Raw genomic sequence first — 14510 nt, 5'->3', positions numbered from 1 at the left:
AGCCCTTGTGTGCTTCTGAGGGAGATGGAGTAGCTTGAAGCACATTTTTTTGTTTACTTCTGTCTGCTCTTCAGTGGACTTTCTGAGTCTTAATTGCATCTGAACCCCGCTTCCTCCTTCCCCCTCCCGCCCAGTACCTAATATAACCAGACACATAGTAATGCTATAGAAAGTGAATGAATGAGTGAGCGTGTGAGGGCTTGGCTATGGGCCAAGCGTCTCTTCTCCAGGCTTATCTCAGTCCTTGGGATCCCATTTGTTCTCTCATTCATTCATTAAGTCACGTGGTCCATTCATTCTTTTTTTTTTTTTCCCAATGCTGGAGGTTGAACTCAGGGCCTAACAACTCTTGCTTGGCTCTTTTGCTCAAGGCTGCTGCTTTACCACTTGAGTCACACCTCTACTTCTAGCATTTGCAAGTTAACGGGAGGGTAAGAGCCTCGTGGACTTTTCTTCTTCCCAGTTGGTGATCCTCAGATCTTAGCCTCCTGAATGGCTAAGATTACAGGTGCAAGCAACCAGAGCCTGGTTTAGTCATTTCTTCTTTATTCTCATCCACGTATTCCTTCCACAAACACTAGGTGCTAGCCTTGTTTTAGAGCCATGGATACAGAATAACATACTCGTGCTTTGCCCTCAAGACACTCACAGCGTGGTGGGGAAAACAGCAAGAACTGAGTGATGGTTTCAAAAGAGAGTTCCTGGGGCTCAGTGGGAACCTGGGGGACCATCCAGTTCTCCTGAGGAGACAGTGGGGGGCAGTGTGGAGGGATGATGACATGTCTGAGCTGAGCTCAGAAGGGCAGGTAAGAGGGAGCCAGGAGAAGCAGCTAGAAGAGGAGATTCCTGGGAGAGAGCAACAAGGCAGACCTGGACCAAAATTCTAAACACCAGTGCCCTGCAATTGTAGAGGTAAAGCATTAAGTCTCTTCCTGCTTTGAGCAGTCCTATTTTTCCCTGCCCAGCTCTGTCAAGATAGTACATTATAAGGAATAAAGGCTGGGGTCAGGAGCCTTAGACAGGAGTCCCTAGCAATCTGGGTCCATCTGTCAGAGACATGGGTGAATCCTAGGGTTCCTTGCTCCCTGAAGTATGGGGTAGAGAACCTGAGCAGCCTGCTCTCAGGAGCTGGCTGAGAGTGTTGGTAGGAGCTTGAGGGACCCAGGCCAACCATACTTTCCTCTGATGCCCTCAGCATCAACTCATTGTCTTTCTACCCACTCCTGGCTAGTAAGGCCAGCCACAAGTGTGCTGCGTGGCCCTTCTAGAACCAAAATACAGGGAGCTCTGTCTCCTGAGCAGGGGCTGAGTCGTAGTCTTACATCTTAGGCTGGTCACTGCAGAAAATAGTCCCATGGTTCCTCAAAAACTAAACATAAACCGGGCAACCAGCCGCTCATGCTTTTAATCCTAGCTACTCAGGAGGCTGAGATCTAGGGATTATAGATCAAAGCCAGCCTAGGCAGGAAAGTCCATGAGATAATTATCTCCAAATTAACAACAAAAAAATCTGGAAGTGGAGTTTTGGCTTGAGTGGTAGAGCACCAGCAATAAAAGCTAAGGAATAGCTCCCATGCTGAGTTTAAGCCCTAGTGACAGCATGTGCACGCACACACACACACACACACACACACACACACACACACCCCTAAACATAGAATTACCATTGGAACCAAACATACCACTTGTACATATATCCTCAGAGAATTGAAAACAGGGATTCATATAGATGTTTGTATACACAGAGTCACAGCAGCATTAGACACAATAACCAAATAGTAGAAATAACCAACTGTCCATCCGTTGATGAAGGGATAAACAAAACATAGCATACTATGCAATAGAACATTGTTCTTCCATAAAAGAAATAAAGTTCTATCAGCAGGCTGCAACATGAAGGAAGAATACAGAAATATTATGCTAAGAGAAATAAACTAAACAAAAAGGACCAATACTGTATGATTCTACTTTTTGTATAGGCTAGCTGGTCAACAGGAGATAGATTAGAGTTACCAGGGACTGGGCACCAGTAAGGTTAGAGACCTATTGCTTTAAAGGGCACAGAGTTTGTTTGGGGTGATGGAAAAGATTTTGTTTTGTTGGTTATAGGACTTGAACTCAGGGCCTGGGCACTGATCCCAGAGCTTTTCTGCTCAAGGCTACCACTTTACTCCCCTGAGCCGTTGCTCCACTTTCAGTTTCCTGATGGTTAATTGAAGATAAGACTCTTACAGACTTTCCTACCTGGGCAGGCTTTGAACTGTGATCCTCAGATCTCAGCCTCTTGAGTAGCTAGGATTATAAGCGTGAGCCACCAGCACCTGGCTCTGATAGAAAAGTTTGAAGAACAGAGTGGAGATGTTTGCACAACAGTATGACTGTAAATTGTACACCTAAAACTGGCTAAAGTGGTGTAGTTGAGGTGTCTATGATATCACAATTTAAAGCCTTGCTGGCTTTTGCCAAAGACACAGCAGCCAATACTTTCCCAATGCCCCTCCCCCTCCAGCCCTCCTCCCCAGCAGGCTGTGCTCCCCCACTAAGGACTCCTCTCAGTGTCGAGTTCTGCCAGGCTGTGTGTTTCATTTTTGTTTTTATTTCCTGCATCTGCATCTGCTACCAGCAGAATCTATTATTGCTCTCTGGGGCTCATGCCCCTGACAGTGATTATTTGTACATGTAAATCAGAGAGCCTGGGACAAAGCTTTAATGACAGGCTCTTTGGGGGCGGCAGTGGTGGCAGCAGGAGATGAGTAAGTGCCAGCCCCCACTGGGCCCCTTCTGGTGTGTGTGGTACTCAGGAGACAGGTGATGGTGAGGGGCTGGTCCTATCCGATCCAGGTTCAAGGACCTCTTTCTGGAAATGATGGTGGTCTAAGAGAGAGAGAGACAGACAGGCAGAGAGAAGAGAGAGAGAGAGAGAGAGGGAGAGGCAGGGGGCTCTGGTTCTGTAGTCATTAAAGATGGGATTCAGCTCCCACTACAGGCTGACACATAGCAAGCACTCCAGTCCTGACTAATGGACTTAGCATGATGAGATGGAAGGCAGCTTTCATTCATGAGGTTGGAAGCAGCAGCGGCCCTCTTTCTGTCTTCCCTTTGCTGTCTATCAGGAGGTTTGCAGTCCTCAGGGGCACTGTAGAGGTGAGCAATGCTTACTGTAAAGGGGAGACAGACGTGCATCAGCTCAGGAATGAGGACCCCCGGCTGTGAATGTCCTCAGCCACAGAGCCTGTGCGCTGTATGCATGAAGACTTGGGTTCCATCCCCAGGTCCTCTCTCTCTCTCTCTCTCTCTCTCTCTCTTTCTCTCTCTCTCTCTCTCTCTCTCTCACACACACACACACACACACACACACACACACACAGAGCTGAGGCATATGCTGGCTCTTGAAGTACAATGTGGAAGTACAAGTTCAAGGTGAGCCAGAGCAGACAACAGTTGAATGGGGTGTTACTTGGCTTGGTTTCTTGTGGTGGATGGAGGGAGGTGAACTTACCCTACCCCCCCACCCCCCAAGCTTGTTTATGATACCAAAGGGAAAAAGTAAGATGCAGAACACAGCAATAAAATATGCTACCCTTTATAATAAAAACACGTGTTTATATATGCATAAAATATCCCTGCAAATAGACATAAACATTACAACAGTAATTGTCTCTGGGGGTGACGAGGAAGATTGGGGGACTGAGTCAAAAGTAGGAGAGACACATATATACATAACACATACATACAAGTGATTCTTTTTCTTACATATACTTACACATATACATAAATACATGCACACATACCTATACACATTATGTGCATGTCTGTACCAGCACTGGGGCTTGAACTCAGGGCCTCTCACTTGGATTTTTCACTCAAAGCTAGTGCTCTACCATTTGAGCCACACACCCCCAGCCCCACTCCCAGCTTTTTTTGGTGATTAAATAGAGATAAGAGTCTTACCAACTTTTCTTCCCAGTTGGCTTCAAGCCTCAATCTTCAGATCTCAGCCTCTGGAACTTGGGTGAGTTTAGGTTCTTGATCCTTTGTTCTTAATGACCAAATTTTTTTTTTTTTTTTTTTTTTTTTTTTTGCCAGTCCTGGGGCTTGGACTCAGGGCCTGAGAACTGTCCCTGGCTTCTTTTTGCTCAAGGCTAGCACTCTGCCACTTGAGCCACAGCGCCACTTCTGGCCATTTTCTGTATATGTGGTGCTGGGGAATCGAACCCAGGGCCTCATGTATATGAGGCAGGCACTCTTGCCACTAGGCCATATCCCCAGCCCACTAATGACCAAATTTTAAAAGCCCATTTTACGTATTGTTTTTTAGCTCAAACCCACTGTGTTGAAAGTGCTAGGTGAGTGACAGCAGCTCCTTCACCTGATTTCTCTGTTTTCTGTTGAGAGGAGCTCTTCTGTCCCTGGGGCACTCAGCCAAATGTTAGGTCTTGGGTGGATTTCTTCCTTGGGAGAGCTTCCTTTTAAAACAATCTATTTCCTTGTTTTCCCAGACAAATGCCTGGGGCCTTGCATTTTGTGTCTTTGCCCTCTTAACCTTACCCTGTAGGCATCTAGGCCTGCAGGGGAAATGATCTCTCCTACCTCTTACCTCCCTTCCTACCTTTCCCTTACCTTTTATTCAGAAGTCTTCAAGTTGGATATGGCTGTTACCTTTAGTCTCATTGCTCCTGGTGAGAGGGGGGAAAAATCCGAATGTTCCAAAACACTTTGAGAACTGTGTGTTAGGAAGGAAGCTGCCTCCTCAGTGGAACTCTGAAGTTCACTGCTACTGATGTTGTAATAATATTTTTCTTAAATCACAAAGCTTCCTAACCTCCCTATTCTACTTAACTTGTAATTTCAGGCAATGATTTCCATGTTAACTCAAGGAAATCAACACATTAAACACAAATACAAACAATTCCTGCTTAAAGCTGTTTGGAATATTCCTGTTAAAGAACTACTTGTAGCATATTTTTGTTGCCAAGAGAAATTATGGATTGTCTACTTTGGGGTACTAGTCAACTATAAAGTACTAAGAAGCTTGTGATAAACTCCTGATCTTCTAGGGCTTATGATCCCCAAGATCAAGACTAAAAGGCTTGAGCCTCAGCCTTCTGGAACATTCTATACTTAGGTGGTTGGCAGAGAGGTACAGGAAAGAACTGACATATAAATGGAAAGGAAGAAGTCAGGGCTGAGTGCAGCCCTTCGACTGCCTCACAGAGGTCACTGTCTCCTTCACCATCTTCATAAATTTCATGCTGCATTTGGGGGGAACTGCTCTTGGGAGACAGAGCAGTGGCCATGACATGTAGCATTAGGAAAAAGAGCCAACGGAACCCTCTAGCTATTCACAGAGATTTTTTTTGGGGGGGGGTGTCTCTCTTAGCATTTTCTGGAGGAATATGGCTCCTACTTAATCTTCCCCTATCTCCAGCCCAGGCACTATCCAAAGAGCCGACCCTGTGGTCCAACACACTTTCCACAAAGAAGAAGATGAAGAAGCAAGAAGCAGAAGCAGCAGCAACAGGAAATGTCTGGGGACAATCATCCCACAGCCATGGTCTCAACATCCACGAAGACAGTTAACTAGCTGTGAGGGCTTCTGTTCCTATTAACTCTGTGCCTTCGCCTACACTGGTCCTCCGTTTCAAAATGTTCCCTTTCTCTCCACAGTTGTGTTTTTGAGTCTTCCTCTTCCTCCCAGGCTCATAGCCTTTGTGCTAGAGCTTTTGGCTCTCCAAGTTGAAGTCATTTTCTCCTGTAGCACAAATGTGTTCTGTCTAGAACTACAGTGAGATGTGTTTGTGCCTAACCTGTGAGCTTGAAAGTCGGATAGAGCTGGGTGCCTATGGCTCACTCCTGTCATCCTAGCTACTTAAGAGGCTGAAATCTGTGGATCATGGCTTGAAGCCAACCCAGGCAAGAAAGGCTGTGAGACTCTTATTTCCACTTAATCACCAGAAAACTGGAAGTGGTGCTTTGACTCAAAGTGGTAGAGTGGGGGGAAAAAAAGTAGTAGAGTGGTAGCTTTGAGTGAAAAAGTTCAGGGACAGCACCCAGGCCCTGAGTTCAAGCCCCATGACTGACGAAGGAAGGAAGGAAGGAAGGAAGGAAGGAAGGAAGGAAGGAAGGAAGGAAGGAAGGAAGGAAGGAAGGAAGGAAGGAAGGCCTGAACATCATTTCCTGATCTGCTTATCAGCCCTGTAACTTCCAAGGTGTCATTCTTACTGAGCCTGCCTCTTAGTGTGCAAAGTAATCATGTCTCAGTCTATAGCGCAAGGCTGTCATGTGGTTATGTGAGACAAGGACCAGCATACACTAGATTCCCAGGAATTGTTTGCTCCTTCTACCATCAGCCTTAGGTGGAGAACTGGGGTTCTCTAGTAGTGAGAAGTGGGATAGGATTATTTTGAGGTGAAAAAAAGAAAACACGTCTGAAGAGCTGGAACTCCTCCTGATTAGGTACGAGAACCCACTTGGAATTTTGAGTGTTTGAGCAGAAAAGTGAAATGGGAAAGGCCATGCATTCGATCAATCTGGCCACGGCTTTTATACCCAGCCAGAGGCAGGGCCACAGTGGTACAGATAATTCAGCATGAGATACAGGACCATGCCACAGATGAATGTAAGATTAGGAGCCAGGCTTGTGACAACCGTCATGCCACTGACAAAAATAAGCAATGTGAAACTGGTGGTGGAAATGATGGGCACAGCCCAAATAGGAGGTAGCAGCTAAATACCAAAGAAAATGTCCAGGTGAGATGAAAATCCTTGGGAAAGCAGTCAGGCCTATAGATATAGAGTTCAGAGTCACATATTCACATGGATGGGATCTGTGTGTGCATACGTATTTGTGTGCAGTGGTGGGGGGAGCATAAACTCCAGTGCTGAGCGAGGGCTCGGCACAGGCCTTTGGTGACACAGTGGTCAGGGGAGAAGGACACGGTGCACTGGAGGATGTGGTCAGTGAGGAGGCAGCAGCAAGAAAGCTTTGGGAAACAGTCATATGAAACGGGGCAGCTCCTGGTGTCAGCTGTGACAGTGAGCTAAAGGAAAGTGAGGTTTGAGATAAGGTCACTGGATTTGGCAAGAGGTGGTTGGTCTTCAAAGGGGGAGGCTTCAGAGCTTGAGCCAACGTAAAATTGACGAATAGCTCTTCTTCCTCGTGACTGATCTCTCTGTTTCACTGTGTCTGTCTCTAGCTCTCTGTGTGTCTATGTATCTCTTTGTCTCTCTCTGTCTGTCTCTCTGTCTCTGTGTCAATCTATCTCTGTGTCTGTCTCTGAGTTTCTCTCTCTCTGCCTCTCTGTGTCTGTCTCTCTGTGTCTGTCTCTCTGTCTCTATGTCTCTCTATGTCTGTCTCTGTCTCTTGTCTGTCTGTCTCTCTTTCTCAGTAACAGTGGTGGACAAACCCAAGTCTTCACACACTCAGTATATGCTCACTACTGAGCTGTACCCGAGCCACAGTAACCTCTTGTCTGGAGTGTGTTGGAGTGTGGGTTTAGCTGGTAACTCCTTACTAGGTGACTGTCTTCAGCTCTCCCCCAGTATGTACCATGCTTTCTTCTCTCTCACTTTCAGCACTTTTTTCTCTTACTTTTCTTTCAACACTCTTAGAGAATGTTCTTTTGTTCTTTCTACCTCCCATCAGTCAGCACATGGAAGGAAGCCTTCACCATCTCAACAAAGGGCAAATCCATGCTTCCAGTTGTTGAGGTTGGAGCTGTTGGGGTCATCTCACTCCTCTTTAACTCACAACTTCCACTTGTGTCTTCAGAAAGCTCACCAGGCATGACTTCCCTCCACCTCCCCTGCTTTCAAGCTAGCCAAAGCCCCTGCCTGGATTACTGCAGCAAACTCCACCCTCTTGCCTGCTTCTACCCTTCCCTTGTCAGTCCAGGCTCAACCCAGCCTCCAGTCTCCATTTGAAATGACAGTCCAGATCATGTCACTCTGCTGCTCAAAAGCTCCTGACCCTGTGATCCAGATTCTTGCCTGCTTTTCCACATCTCAGCATGCACTGTTGCAGCCACACTTTGCATTGCCTCTGCCTTAGCTTGCTTCCTCCTGGTGCCAGCAGAGCTCACATTACATCTCTGCTCAATTGTTATCTAACCAGCAAGATACTCAAACTGCCTTCTATGGAAGAGCAAGCTTTATCTTGCCCTGACTTCTGCCACTGCCCTTCATCCTACCTTATTTTTTTCTCCGTGGCTCTTCTCTGTATCTGGCATCTGTGCATTTACTTTTGACCTACCTCACCTAATCAGAAGCATGTCCACCAAAGATACATGTTTGCTTCATTTCGAACCCAATCCCTAGGAAGGTGCCTGACACACAGTAGGCAATTTAATAAACATGGCTGAATGAAGGCAAGGGAAGCTAACGTTTACAGGGTGTTTATTGCATGCTAAGTTGTGCCTTCATATCTTCATTGATATCATTTTCCCCTCATAACAATCCTGGAAAAACAGTTATCCCCCAGTATCCCCGAGGGATCTGTTCCAGGACTAGCCTCAGATACTAAGATCTGCAGATGCTCCAGTCCCTCGTGTAAAGTGAAACAACATTTGCATATAACCTACACATACCCTCCCATATACTTAAAGTCATCTCCAGATTACTTGTAATGCCTAATACAATGCAAATGCGATGTAAGTAGTTGTTCTGTTGTATTGTTTAGGGAATAATGACAAGAACACAATCTGTGCATGCTCAGTACACGCACAACTAGCTATCATCCAGGCTGAACTTGCAAGGAAGCATATATCAGCCACTGTGTAACAACTTTTGATCCATCATTAATTGAATCTATGAATGTAAACTTGTTGAGGCAGACTGTCGACTATATTACCCTTCTCATAATGTAAATGAGGAATCGCACAAATAGAAATATAGATCAATATTTACTTATTTAACCTCCAGTTCAGAATAGAAGCAGATATCAGGGAATGAGTAGATCAATAACACCAATTTACTCTCATTATGTACACTGTGTGTATGTGTGTGTGTATACGTATGTATGTACATATCTACTGGGGTTTGAAATCAGGGCTTTGGAGTTTTTGCTCAAGGTTGGTGCTCTACCACCTGAGCCACAACTCCACTGCTGGCCTTTTGGTAGTTCAATAGGGATAAGATTCTCACAGGCTTTTTGTCCAGGCTGGTTTTGAACCGCAATCCTCAGATCTCAGCTTCCTGAGTGACAAGGATTATAGGTGTGAGCCACCAATGTTTGGCTCATCCTCAGACCATTTGTGCAACATCTGACTGTGTCTAACACTTCACTAGTTTCTGAGGGTTTAAAACTGGGTAGAAAACAACTTTGAATCTCCAGTCTAGTGATGGCAGTAGCCCTTTATGCAAATGCGTGGAGCAATGGGAAAAAAGGATAGAGTATGTACATACTAGTCCAGCAAAGGGACTGAGGATGTGGCTCAGTGGTAAAATACTTGTCTAGCCTACTGGAGGCCTGGGTTCAAATCCCAGCCCCTACAAAAAAAAAATCAAAGAAGACCGGGCATGGGATGTAAATACTTAGACATAACTTTGAGATGACTTTTTTTTTTTTTTGGTCAGTAGTAGGGCTTGAACTCTGGGCCTGGATGCTGTCCCTGAGCTTTTCAGCTCAAGGCTAGTGCTCTACCACTTTGAGTCACAGCATCACTTCTGGTTTTCTAGTAGTTCATTGGAGATAAGAGTGTCACTGATTTTCTTGCCCAGGCTGGCTTTGAACTGCGATCTTCAGATCTCAGCCTCCTGAGCAGCTTGGATTATAGGTGTGAGCCACTGGTGCCTGATGAGATGACTCTTTATGAATCAGTACTGTGCATTTTTTGAAAAGTATCTGTGCCTGGATAAAGACTAAAGCAAGCCCTTTGGCATATAAAGTCCTTCTCTGACCTCCCCTTCCCTCTTTAATGCTGCCCTTATCACCATAGACACAAACTTACCATGTCCTGCTACACAATGCTATTTCCTGCCCTTGCGAACGCTGTTTCCTCTGTCTGGAACACTCTCCCCTTTCCCCACCACACTTTTATTCTTTGAGCTTCAGTTCAGAGTCACTTCCTCCCTCAGGATGAACCTTGTGCCTGTCCTTGAGCCTCACGTTACCTTTCCCCTAGATCAGCTCATCAGCACATTTCCAGAGCTCCCTGCAAACCATCACCCCTCTGCGAACAGTCTTAATCGCCTCTGTTCTTGCTAGTGTGTGATACCAGGGGACCTATTACAGAGTGGACACAAGACATATGATTGTTGGATGGAAGTGAGCCTGTGCTAAATGAGAGAAGGCGGCTTTTAGGCTTGGGAAAATCCATAGTGAGGGCCCTGGGGGAGTGGTGCAGTGAAGATGGTGGTGAGGAAATAGGCAGAAGAGCCACTGGGCAGGGCAGGCAGCGGCAGGGTCTGGACATCAGGAGAGTTAGAGAAGCAAAGCATTCCATTGACAGACACGCTCATGGGCCATCCTGTATATGAGTCCTCTGAGCCAGAGGCCATATGGGTTATCTCAGGAGCAGCGGGCTGGCCACCGAGTTTTGGGTTTAGTATACGGCCACCCTCCCTGCACATCAGGACTGGCTTATCTCTCAGCTCAGGTATGCACCCGAGTGGGGGGCTCTTCCTAAAAGTGGGCTGAGCTCTGTAGCAAGAGTGGGAAGGGTGGAAAAGGAGCAGCTACTAGTCCTTCTCAGGTTCCCTCAGCTCTGTTGGGGGCATGGAGCCTGGGGCCAGGTTCAGGCAGATCTCCAGGCCCCACACAGCTTAAGCAGAAGCCCAGTGTCAAAAACAAGAATAGGGGCTGGGGATATAGCCTAGTGGCAAGAGTGCCTGCCTCGGATACAAGAGGCCCTAGGTTCGATTCCCCAGCACCACATATACAGAAAACGGCCAGAAGCGGCGCTGTGGCTCAAGTGGCAGAGTGCTAGCCTTGAGCGGGAAGAAGCCAGGGACAGTGCTCAGGCCCTGAGTCCAAGGCCCAGGACTGGCCAAAAAAAAAAAAAAAAAAAACAAGAATAAAACACTTAGAATGGATGAATAAATGAAAGTTAAGCTTCCAGGAAGTCAGAAAAAAAAACAAATGTATGTCTCCAATTGGAGGTCTTTCTATACCTTCCCAGAGTCTCCTTCGTCCAGGCGTCATGTCCATGTGGGTCAGTCCTATTGGTCCCTTTCTCAGACCCTGTCAGTCCATTGGCTATCATGTCAGCACCCAAGAGACTTCTGTGAGCATCCTCAGCAGCACGCTCTCAACTCAGCCATGACGGCCTACCTCACTGGGCGCTAGATGAGAAACCCAGTTTGGATGAGGCCCTCAGCTCTCTCCTTGGGGGAAATGGAGAGCTGACCAGGGGCAAGGGGAGGGCAGAGCAGTGGTGGGAAGGTGGACTTGACAAGGAATGAGGATGATCCTGGCAATATCACTTCCTCCTGACCTTGGGCAAGCCAGTCAGCATGGCTGAGCCTCAATATGTATGTCAATGATATGTACCCAATAGTATCTGCCATGTTGATCTCAAAGGATTGTTGAAAGCAATTAAATGATGTGTGTTTTTACAAATGCCACTGAGAGAAATCTGAAGTCACTACCTCCTGACTCCTGACTCCCTCACCTATGAGTGCAGATCTTCCCACCTGGGCTCCCTGCTTTCAGGGCTCAAGTTCTGAGCCAGAAGCAACCATGGAACTCCTCAAAGTCTGTGGCAGTAACTCAAAAGGTCCAGAAACAGCTGGTCTCTTCCCGTTCCTCCATGTGTTTCTGAGCCTCGCCTTCTACTTTCCTCACGACAGTGCTGTGCTGGGGATGAGCTGGCTTGAGATCTGGAATGATTCCTTCTCTAGAAAGGGCTGTCAGCCCTGGTCTATTCCTCTGTAGCCACTTACTAACCTAATCATTATAAGCATTGGATGCAGCTCATTGGTAGAAAACTTGCATAGCGTGTATGAGGCCCTGGGTTCAGTCAGGAGGAAGAGGAGGTGGGGAGGAGGAGGGGGGGGGGGAGGAGGAGGAGGAGGAGGAGGGGGGCGAGGAGGAGGAGGAGGAGGTTACAATAAGAATAATAGCAACAAAAGCTAAAGTGTTTGAATCCTATGTGCTGGATACTGTGCTAGACGCATAAATAAACGATCCCATTTTAATCACATCTAGGATGTTAGTGTGATTACTTCCATCCCCATTTTACAGATGAAGCCATGGAGTTACAGAGGGGTTAAGCAATTTCCCATAGTTCCCCAGCTAGCAAGTAATAGAACCAAGATTAGAAACCAAGACCACACTCTTTATTTTTTATTTGTGTGTGTGTGTGTGTGCATGTGTGTGTGTGTGTGGGCGCGTGCACGTGTGAGTCCTGGGCTTGGAACTCAGGGACTGGGTGCTGTCCCTGAGCTATCCAGGCCCAGGGAAAGTGACTTGGGGCCTAGACACCACACTTGTTATATTGCAAGCACTTAATATTTTTACAGACTTCAGAGATAGATGGACAAATAGATCAATTCTGGCCTAGGGGTTGGAAGATGGAGCTTCAAGCTCTCACAAGACTGGGATGTGTGGCCCCAGGCAAACCTTGACCTCTATCCTCAGTCCCCTCTCCCAGGAATAAAGGTGCTGTAATACAGACTTGTTTCAGCCCCAGGCTGCATTGTGCTGCCTGAGCTGACAGTCTGAGCTTGAAGGTGTCCCTGCCTTTGTAACCTCCAGGGCACTGAGCTGGCTCTGGCCTAGGAGGCATTGTTTGTGGCTGAGATCAGAGGCTGCCAATCCACTACTGGGACTATCTGAGAAAGGCTAGGGCAGTGGAGGGAGGCAGAAGAGCAGAAAGAAAGCGTCTCTGGTGTGCGAGATTTAGCCAGCCTATAACCCTGGTTGCAAGTAGAATTAGACTGCTCTTTGCATCAGATAGATCAGACCCAGGATCCTAAACTCCCCTTCCCCCCAAAGACCCTTGTGTACAATCAAGGCATTTCAAACAGGCTGGACTTCTGTATGCAAAAAGAAAAAAAAAGTGTAGCATCTGATCTCATTTCCCACAGCTGGCAGCATCACGTTGATATTTTTCTGTGGTGCAGGCAGAGTAAAGAGAGAATAAAGTGTTGAATTGTTTGGCATTATCAAGGATTTCAGCTCCCCAGGACTCCTGCATAAAGAGATGGAAATTTTAGTGGCTAGAGCCAAGAAACACACAGAAGTATATGAATTTATTACATATTATCTTCCCCTCTTCAAGCAGCCCTGGAAATGTCAAAAGATCATCTATTGTCTCATCGTTGATAAGAAAACAGTTTGGGTTTTTGGTGGGCTCGGGGCTCAAGCATGAGATGGGCAGTGAGAAACTCTAAGAGGAAGATAGTATTTTCCAGGGCAGACTTCAGGAGGCCCAGTGCCATTCCAGGTCTCCCTTGCTGGCTGTTGATTTCACAAGCAGCACTGAAGCCAGGAAAAGCATTCCATCACTTACTTGCCTGACATTGTGCTTACTTACTTGCACCTACTATGTGTAAGTCCTGTGTGCTGAGAAGGTGATATGCGTTAGCAAGCACTTTACTGAAAATTGCTGGGAGCCCAATGCTTGGCTAATGTCTTGGAACTTCATCCTCACCTTCTCGCTGCCTGGAGGATTCAGAGATGGGTATTCCTGCTGCCTAAAGGAAGGATGAGTAGACAACTCTGTGGTCAAGAGCAAAAGCATTACAAAGTGAACAGTGTACAGGACATAAATCCAAAGGCCACATTCAGCCACCGTACCTGGAGAAATGGAGAGGACCCAAGACACTTCTCTGTCCCTAAGCTGTCCCAGCACCAAGGCTGTGTCTGATGAGACATCCTTCTTCCATACTCTCCTCTGATGCTGGTAGAGGTGTGGTTGTCCTCTTGTGCAGCTCCCACAATGGCTTCTCTCTTGCAACATCAGTAAGCTGGCCAGTACTGCAGCTGGGCTTGCAGGCTTCCAGAGAGGAGGCCAGGCCCTGGCTCACCACCCTGCTGGCCTGCCTTGGCTGGAGAGAGGCTGGCTGTTGGGAGCTGTTGGCTAGCCCCATGCACTGGTGGGCCTATGAGGCCTGGGATGTTGAATCAGGCCTCAGAGAAGGTCAGAGTACTTAGGACAAGGCTGTCTCCATACCTTATTGCCAGGAGCTTTTGGTTTCATGAACCTCCAAGTGCCTGATGAGGAAGCAGAGGCTTCGTTGCCAGCCTGGATCCTCGTGGGCAGATGGCTGCCAGCCCATACAACTTTTCCTGTGCTAGCTGGATACTCCCTCAAAGGAAGGCTATACCCTTACCCCAACTCCTCCATGCCCTCTCTACCGCTCCTCCCAGTACAGCCTTGGAAGTCAGGGGGAAAGTAGGGAATGTCTGAGTTTGTGAAAAGCCTGGCAGAACCCACCAGTGCTGCCCAGCACCCTCCAGGGCAAGAGCCATCTGAGACCTCCAGCTCATGCTATGTAAATGGGTATTTTACTGTCTGTCCTTTCTTGACCCTTCACCGCCCCCCCCCCCACCAGACACCAGTCAGGGA

The 14510-nt window shown here is 47.1% G+C and overlaps 1 protein-coding gene across 9 annotated transcripts in view; it reads left to right on the top strand.

The window, feature by feature from the left end:
• The window catches only part of Pknox2 (PBX/knotted 1 homeobox 2), a 248935-nt gene that overhangs the window by 113723 nt on the left and 120702 nt on the right, over positions 1-14510 (top strand). The window lies entirely within an intron of this gene.

The sequence above is a fragment of the Perognathus longimembris genome, chromosome 3, assembly GCF_023159225.1.
Source record: "Perognathus longimembris pacificus isolate PPM17 chromosome 3, ASM2315922v1, whole genome shotgun sequence".
NCBI classification, from domain to species: Eukaryota; Metazoa; Chordata; class Mammalia; order Rodentia; family Heteromyidae; genus Perognathus; species Perognathus longimembris.
Note: the sequence above shows the minus strand (reverse complement) of the source record. Positions and strands in the feature narration are given on the sequence as shown.